At 37.6% G+C, this 7,880-nt stretch overlaps 1 protein-coding gene and 1 long non-coding RNA gene across 2 annotated transcripts in view; one reads left to right on the top strand and one right to left on the bottom strand.

Annotated features, from left to right (window-relative positions):
• LOC129741546 (CCR4-NOT transcription complex subunit 6) overlaps positions 1-7,880 on the top strand; it is a 307,192-nt gene that overhangs the window by 162,057 nt on the left and 137,255 nt on the right. The window lies entirely within an intron of this gene.
• Positions 5,006-5,569, bottom strand: LOC129741565 (uncharacterized). The gene is made up of 3 exons (XR_008736458.1): positions 5,442-5,569; positions 5,175-5,373; positions 5,006-5,113 (listed from the first exon to the last, which is right to left on the bottom strand). It is a non-coding gene; the product is annotated as an uncharacterized LOC129741565 (long non-coding RNA).

Genomic DNA, 7,880 nt, shown 5'->3' with positions numbered 1-7,880 from the left:
TCGATTGAAATCTCTATCGATATACCCTGGTCATCCTCTCAACTCGCCTTTTAATTTCAAACTGTCCTCTCAACTCGCTTGACATTTCTTTCGATATGATTAAGCTGTCCTCTCAACTCGCCTTTTAATTTCAAGCTGTCCTCTCAACTCGCTTGACATTACTTTCGATATGATTAAGCTGTCCTCTCAACTCGCCTTTCAATTTCAAGTTGTCTTCTCAACTCGCTTAAAATTTCTTTCGATATGATTAAGCTGTCCTCTCAACTCGCCTATCAATATCGAGCTGTCCTCTCAACTCGCTTGAAATTTCTTTCGATACGATCAGGCTATCCTCTCAACTCGCCTTTCAATTTTAAGTTGTCCTCTCAACGCGCTTGAAATTTCTATCGATACTTCACGCTGTACTCTCAACTCGCTTTTCAATTTCGAGCTGTCCTCTCTACTCGCTTGAAATTTCTTTCGATACGATCAGGCTGTCCTCTCAACTCGTCTTTCAATTTCAAGCTGTCCTCTCAACTCACATGAAATTTTTATCGATATCATCAGGCTGTCCTCTCAGCTCGCCTTTCAGTTTCAAGCTGTCCTGAACTCGATTGAAATCTCTATCGATATAGCCTGGTCATCCTCTCAACTCGCTTGACATTTCTTTCGATATGATTAAGCTGTCCTCTCAACTCGCCTTTCAATTTCAAGTTGTCTTCTCAACTCGCTTGAAATTTCTTTCGATATGATTAAGCTGTCCTCTCAACTCGTCTTTCAGTTTCAAGTTGTCTTCTCAACTCGCTTAAAATTTCTTTCGATATGATTAAGCTGTCCTCTCAACTCGTCTTTAAATTTCTATCGATATGATCAAGCTGTCCTCCCTACTCACCTTTCAATTTCAAGCTCGCATGAAATTCCTATCAATACTTCAGGCTGTCCTCTCAACTCGCTTTTCCATTTCGAGCTGTCCTCTCAACGCGCTTGACATTTCTATTCATATGATCAGGCTGTTCTCTCAACTCGCCTACCAATTTCAAGCTGTTCTCTCAACTCGCATGAAATTTCTATCGATATGATCAGGCTGTCCTCTCAACTCGCCTATCAATTTCGTGCCACCTAATGGACAAAATGTATCCTTTTTAAACTGTTTTCTATGTATGATATGTTTTGATGAAACACTGCGTTAGTTCTCACAGCTTCGGAACCGTAGAGTGGGACAGATGTCAACCTCAGATCGCATATCTAAATTGTCAATCGACACCTCGGATCGGAGGTGTGCCTGCACGCTCTGCATCGATCACTCACGTTCATTCAGTGGTATATTCGCTTGGAACTTCAACATCGCCTCCCGGTCACACCGACCGAGTGGCTGTGAAATTTCCCAATGCACCCAATTTAAATTTCGGTTTAGCCTCTTGAGATTTAAGATAATCCAAACTCAACAACCGAGCAAAAAAAAAAACCAACAAGTGGTGACCTATTCGCAATGAAGTGACGCAAATTTAGTACGCGCTTCTGTCATTCGTAGCTTTGTTGAGACGTCCATCGTTGGTTGAGACATAGAGTTGAGCATATCTTGGTCTTGGAAGGTCACTGCTCTTCGTCGCCTTTTCTTCTAGATTCAGTTGAGTTCAGCGCTGAGAGCATAAGGTGAAGTGACAGCAAATAAGGTCCAATTTTCCCATGGAACCATTCCACTACTGCGTGGGTAATTCTCGAGAGCAATGTGTCGTAAGGCTACTCAAATTATTACGAAAGTTTGCTCGGGCCTTTATCCATTCATCCAATTTGGCAATATGTTGAAAATTTCAAACAGCCCCCTGTTCGGCGGCCGTTGACCAGATGGTGTGATACTGATGATGACCGCCAACTGGAGCCAAAAAATTGAAAAAAAAACGAACTTTCCGTCAGCAGAAGTCTTTTTGTCGGGTGCAATCAGTTTGGGAAAATCTTAAGCCGAGATGAGGGTTTTAAACCCGGCACGTTGTAGAGAGTGAGAAAGGAGGAGAGATGAAGTCATAAAACCTGAGCTAGGTACCTTGAAACCTCTGGCTCCGGATTCATCGAAAGGACTGCACGGAGAGTTGTTGAGATCCGGACAGGAAAGTAACCGCCCTCCCTTTAACCGACACCAGGAACGAAAGGCATCTGGAACATCACATTGATGATGATGATAGGGGTCAATAGTGTAACTATGCACATCTACTTGTAGAAGGAACTATAAACGCTGACACCTTAACCCGTTCGTGAGTGCATTTGCCCAAAGTGCAACCCGACCCGGGCGAGCTTTGAATTGAATTATGATGGTTGTGCTTGCTTGCTTCCGCTGCTTACAAAGTATGTTTTACCTACTATAGTTTTTTTTCTCTACTACTGAGCTCTGCTGCTGAGTAGAGTGGCTAACGCTAATCAGTATCTTTTTACGATTTTCTTTCAGCTGAGTCATCAAACCACGACGGTTTTTCTAGCTTCCAGTTTAAGTGAAAGCATTAATGGGAAAGATTTTTTTCTCTACATTTAGCATAGATCAAACCTCAGCGATTTAAGAATATTGAGTGGGTACACTAGTTATTTCAATCAATCGCGATGACCGAGTACATACATTGATTTGTGATCATAAAAGCCAATGTTCCAACCAATACGGATGCCAAAGAGATCATCAGTTATTTTTACGTTGAAATCAGAGTTGGTTGTTCTGAAAGAACGTAATCTACAAAACCTTTTTGAAAGCGATGTTGGAACCAGGGTAGAACTTATTTGGCACAATTATTCAGTTCCAAATGAAACATGCAAGTGTGAAAAATATTTAAAATTTCAGTTTTGAGTTTTAGCATATTTCAGCTAATATTTGAGAATTTAAATTTCCAAACAAATCTTTTATTTGCTATAAATGGCACCTAGACGGATAGATAAACGGTAGCAAAAGCTTTTCCAGAACATAGGTTCACAGGACCCTAACAAACTTAGAACAGTTATGAATGAGGGCCCGCTGACCCTCGGGGCTCACGTCATCGGACGAAATGAATGGCATTTCAGCGTTTAACTTTCTTCCTAAAACCTCCATACAGTAGTCGGGCGAAGTTTGTTTTGCTAGCTGCAATGCAATTCGTTACAATTCTTGACACCGTTTTAAGAACAACGGCATGGACCTGTCATCTTGTATTTAGGTTTCTCACGATCCAGCTCCGGTATTAACTCTACTTGCATTGTAAGCAAGTGAATGAAGTTCAACAGAGTACAGAACAAACAGACAGAATCCTGGGCCAGCAACGGAATTGTGCAGTGAGATACCGACGACAGCTGGGCCCCTTGAAGCTCTTTTTCAAGCCATAATTTGCCAATGGATTGTTTTGTGTTGGCTGTTGCTGATCCGCGCAAATCTAGACCCTTGCGCTGGAAGCTTGGCAGCTGGGGAGGCTGGCTTGGCTTGTTTAAATACTGGTCGCCGGTTTCCCCGTCCCGCGAATGATGGAATAGCCACTCAGCAACACCCTCAAGGGAACGTCGTTTTTGTTCCGTCCAAACCGACTATGCAGCAGCTGTTGTAAGAGCAAACAAGTAGATCACTGGGCTAAACTTTGCAACCACTTCTCCGCACATTGGGTTAGGGTTGGTGGCTGGTGGTTCGATGAGGCTGCTGGCTGGGCCCAGCTTTCGGAAGATACCGAAACAAGTCATGATCTCGGGGGTCCCTCTGCCATTTTTCAGTCTTCAACTAATGCAACTGGACTGGCCACAGTTGGCCAAATCAAGTGTGCTTAGGTCGTCCGACCCAATAGTACTCTGTGGTCGAGGACATGGCGATTATTTTATGAGGAGAACCGTACCTAGTCAGCTGAGATGATGATGATGTTTGATGTGCTTGCCTCCACATTTGCAAATCACAAGGGATCATCAACGACTTATGCTTGGTGGACATACCTTTGATTCGATGATTCTCATTGAAAAGGTTATTGTAAAATCGGGATGTGTAAAACTTGCACCGTGGTCCGAAGAATCTGTCCGGAATCGTTGCTTGACTGAACTGCTGTCAGCAGAAAATAAACAGAAAAATACTGAATTAAATTTATTTTAAAGAAACGAGCTTTTTTTAAACAAAGTACCAAATACTTTAAATTTCTCGTGCGTGGATAGTTTTAATGTTTTTCATTGGAATTTGTTCGGTACTTGCTAATTACAGTTTATATAATATACACAAAATAAAATAAAATAAAACTTATCACACTTATCACTACTTATGATAAGTTTTTATTTTTTTCGTTTTTGTTATTCTGCAATGCGAAATAGTGTACTTACTGTTGGTAAAACCAAATGGACCTATTTTAGGTATCAATAATAATTATTATTTTAAATAAAATTAAAATAGTTTTTCTTAAAATAACAATCAACATTTCAGAAATACAATAACAAAACGCAAAAACGCTTCCAGCCAGAGTTGGATGAAGAATTCAAACAGCAACTGAAGAGATCGCCATAAAGCAAACTGCGCGCTTAACGATCAACACCCTTCAGCGTTATCAATCGATGCTCCAACAAGTTCCATTTCGGATCCGACTCGTCAGCTTGCGTTGATACACCGTTTGTCATCATAAGACCTGACCATGATTTGGTAGGCTTAATAAAATCTATTTTTGACACATTTGCCGTAAGCTCTGGTAAATGTAATAAAATTACAAAACTTTGAAATAAAAATCAATTAACCCGGAATAAATAAATACACCCAGAATAATCTGCACGTAGCTGCTACGTGAAAAACTACATAATTTTTATCCAATTGATTTTCACGTAACTTGTACGAATAAAATAAGTGAACGCTCCCTAATAGGAATTTTGCTTGGTGAACATCACGTACAACTTACGTGAATTTTTAGTGAGTTCAACACGATGTGATGACGAAAGCTGCGTGAAATGTGTTTAGTATAGGAATGATGTTTTGATCTTTCCTATTATTTTTTTTTCGTTTTTTAATTACGGTAAACAATAAACAATTTAAATTTTATCGTGAATAAAATTTATTTTAACTCTTGCTCACTGTCGTCACATTTTCACACACATTTTCACTGTCACTTAACTTTATTTATTTTTAGAAAAACAATTCCGGGATCTCTCTGCTAGCGAGTTTTGTAAAATCCTGTGGAAATTGAAACATGTTTAATAATAAAAATACATTTTTCAAATAATAAATAGTTTACCTTGTGAGGATGACGCGACTGTTTTCTGTTCCCATAATGGACATAACCCATATTGGTTCCGGTAATTTCTTTACTGGGGGAACCGGGCAAGACGACATCACCGACATCTCCGTAATCTTCCAGACTGGAATCGTCTTTCCATTTTAATTACGGTGCTAAGGTTTCCAATGATGCTCCTTCTTTTTCTTATATTTCTCGCCTAGAAAAAAATAAGAAGCATATGACGATATAAATTCAGCTATTGATCCAAAAACTAATTGAATTTACCGGAATTTGCATTCGCCATTCGACCTCCGACTTTATCGATTATCCGCTGCCGCTTTTTCACTACAAAAAATCAAGTTTGCTGACTAGCAATTCGATTTTCCAATCAGAATTTACTACTACACCCGTGAGAAAACTGCAGAAAACTAATATCAATTCATCTACTTAGACTTTACGTGAAATTCATGTGTCAGTTATACAGAAAAACAGTAGCTACTACAAAGCACACGTAGAATCGATGGGATGCATCAAAAGCTCAGTTGACGTGAAAAATCCCGTATATTTAATTTCTTTATTATTTTGGGTGTACATATCATAATCTCATTAGGGGCCGTTCACTAATTACGTAAGCACGATTTTGGAAATTTTCAAACCCTCCCTCCCCCCATGGTAAGACATAGTAAAATTTTTCAAAACCCCCCCTCCCCCCCTAGTAAGATCTTACGTTTTTTGCCTTTCTTACAGAAAGGTATATTATTCTTTGAGAAATTGAAACTTTTTTTAAGGTTTTATTTTTGACACTTTACCAGCATTATGGAATTCGTGTCAGAGAAATTGACACATTTTTTCAAAAATAGCTTGAAAATATTAAGAATGTGAAAATCATAAAAATCATTAAAAATATATTATTCTATACTACTAAAATTGGGTCAAATATGTTTAACGACAATCACGTTGTCAACTAACCTTAAAGCTTAGATTCATTCAGTGGTAAAGTTTTAGGATTTTTTAGTAAATCTTTTGTAAAATTTAGAGTTGATAGTGTCTATCACTGAAAAGACTGTCGTAAGCGCCTTATATTGATTTTTAAAGGTTTTTTTTCTGAATGAAGTCATTTTCGAAATATGATGGATTCAAATCGTGGTGTCACAACGCACCATTTTCCTAGTTGTTTCTATAAATTTCTCAATTGAAAAGTTTGTTATGATGAAAAGCGAAAAACGACTTTTTTCAATAATGTGATTTAGTGTTTTTGGTTTGAATTGATTCTCTATAAATTGTATAGAACCTGCAATTTTTTTTTATTAATTCAAAGACATTAAAAGATAAATAACATTCTACATCAAAATTATTCAACAAATAGGTAGTGAGTAAAATAAAACCTAAATAATATGGTTTCGTATGGCTGTGGCTGTGATGAATTTTTAATGTAACATTTCTTACGTAAGATTTTTGGAAACCCCCCCTACCCCCCTAGTAAGAAATCGTAAGCAAATGTGAAACCCCCCCCCCCCCACCCCCCCCTATTTGCTTACGTAATTAGTGAACAGCCCCTTAATCATATCTAAATGAGAGAGAGATTGTCCCTGATTAGAAGAAAGATGCGACTACGAGATTTTTGTGAACAATATTTGTATTTTTCAATAACATTCTTTAGAATAATCTCATTATTTCCCACTCCCGATTTCAATACAAGCGGATCTCTTGCTTTGAGATTGATATAAAAAAGTTGATTAAGAGACTGTCTTTCTTTAAAAAAGGCGATCCAAATTTGAAAGAATGGTGGGTTTTCTCAATTCCAGTTTCAAAATTTTTAAGAATTCACATTTACTGACCTTATTCCCACAAACTTTTTATCCGGGAATCAGCCACTTGTTGGATTCTTTCCCTAGCCTAAGGTATAAGAAAAAAATTACTAGGTCAACGTTCGGAAATCAGCTAAAAAAAATCACGAATGCTGTCTGTCTCTGTCTGTCACTTTCAACTTCGTTATTTTTTAAGAGTTTCGCAAAATGATAGATAAAAAAAAAAGATTTTCCACGTGGATTTTCTCGCAAAAAAAAATTCTCGTTTATAAGCCCTTTCGAGATAAACGGAACAGTTTCAGATTTGAGCGATGAAAAAAAAATCGCACTTGTATGCAGCATTGTACAGAACCGAAACAAAAGTATACATTTAGGCGTTTAACAAGGGGTGCGTTCTTAAAATTGGAATTGGCATAGCAAACCGCCAAGCGAATCGTAAGCGCCTGCAGGTTATGCAAATGGAAACAAATTCAAATATTAGTTTCACTGTTCGATGTTTTGAAATTAGATACTTACAACTACAAGTATAAATAGATATACGATTTTTTTTAGAAAGTCCTGGCCATGTAAACTTTTTATACATTTATGGACATACTTAATAATCCTAAGATAAACAACTTATGACACAAATGAATAATTCATTCTCCTTGATTTATGTAGTTAAAATTAAATCCCAAACTATTTTTTTTTGTCAAGGGATTTTAAGCGACAATGGCTTATTCATTCCGAAATCCCAAACTATTTGACTAACAACCTTTTAAGCAATGTGCGATGAAAAATGTTTTGATTTCCAGAAAACCAACAAATAATCCAATTCTGACAATAGATTGTTTTATGATATTCATTAATTTTCTTCCCACGCATTATGATTAATATTTCGAGGAATTTTACAACTTTGTCAGTAAGAGAAATTTTC

The sequence above is a fragment of the Uranotaenia lowii genome, chromosome 1 (assembly GCF_029784155.1).
Source record: "Uranotaenia lowii strain MFRU-FL chromosome 1, ASM2978415v1, whole genome shotgun sequence".
In the NCBI taxonomy this organism is placed as follows: domain Eukaryota; kingdom Metazoa; phylum Arthropoda; class Insecta; order Diptera; family Culicidae; genus Uranotaenia; species Uranotaenia lowii.
This window is presented reverse-complemented; position numbering and strand designations above follow the sequence as displayed.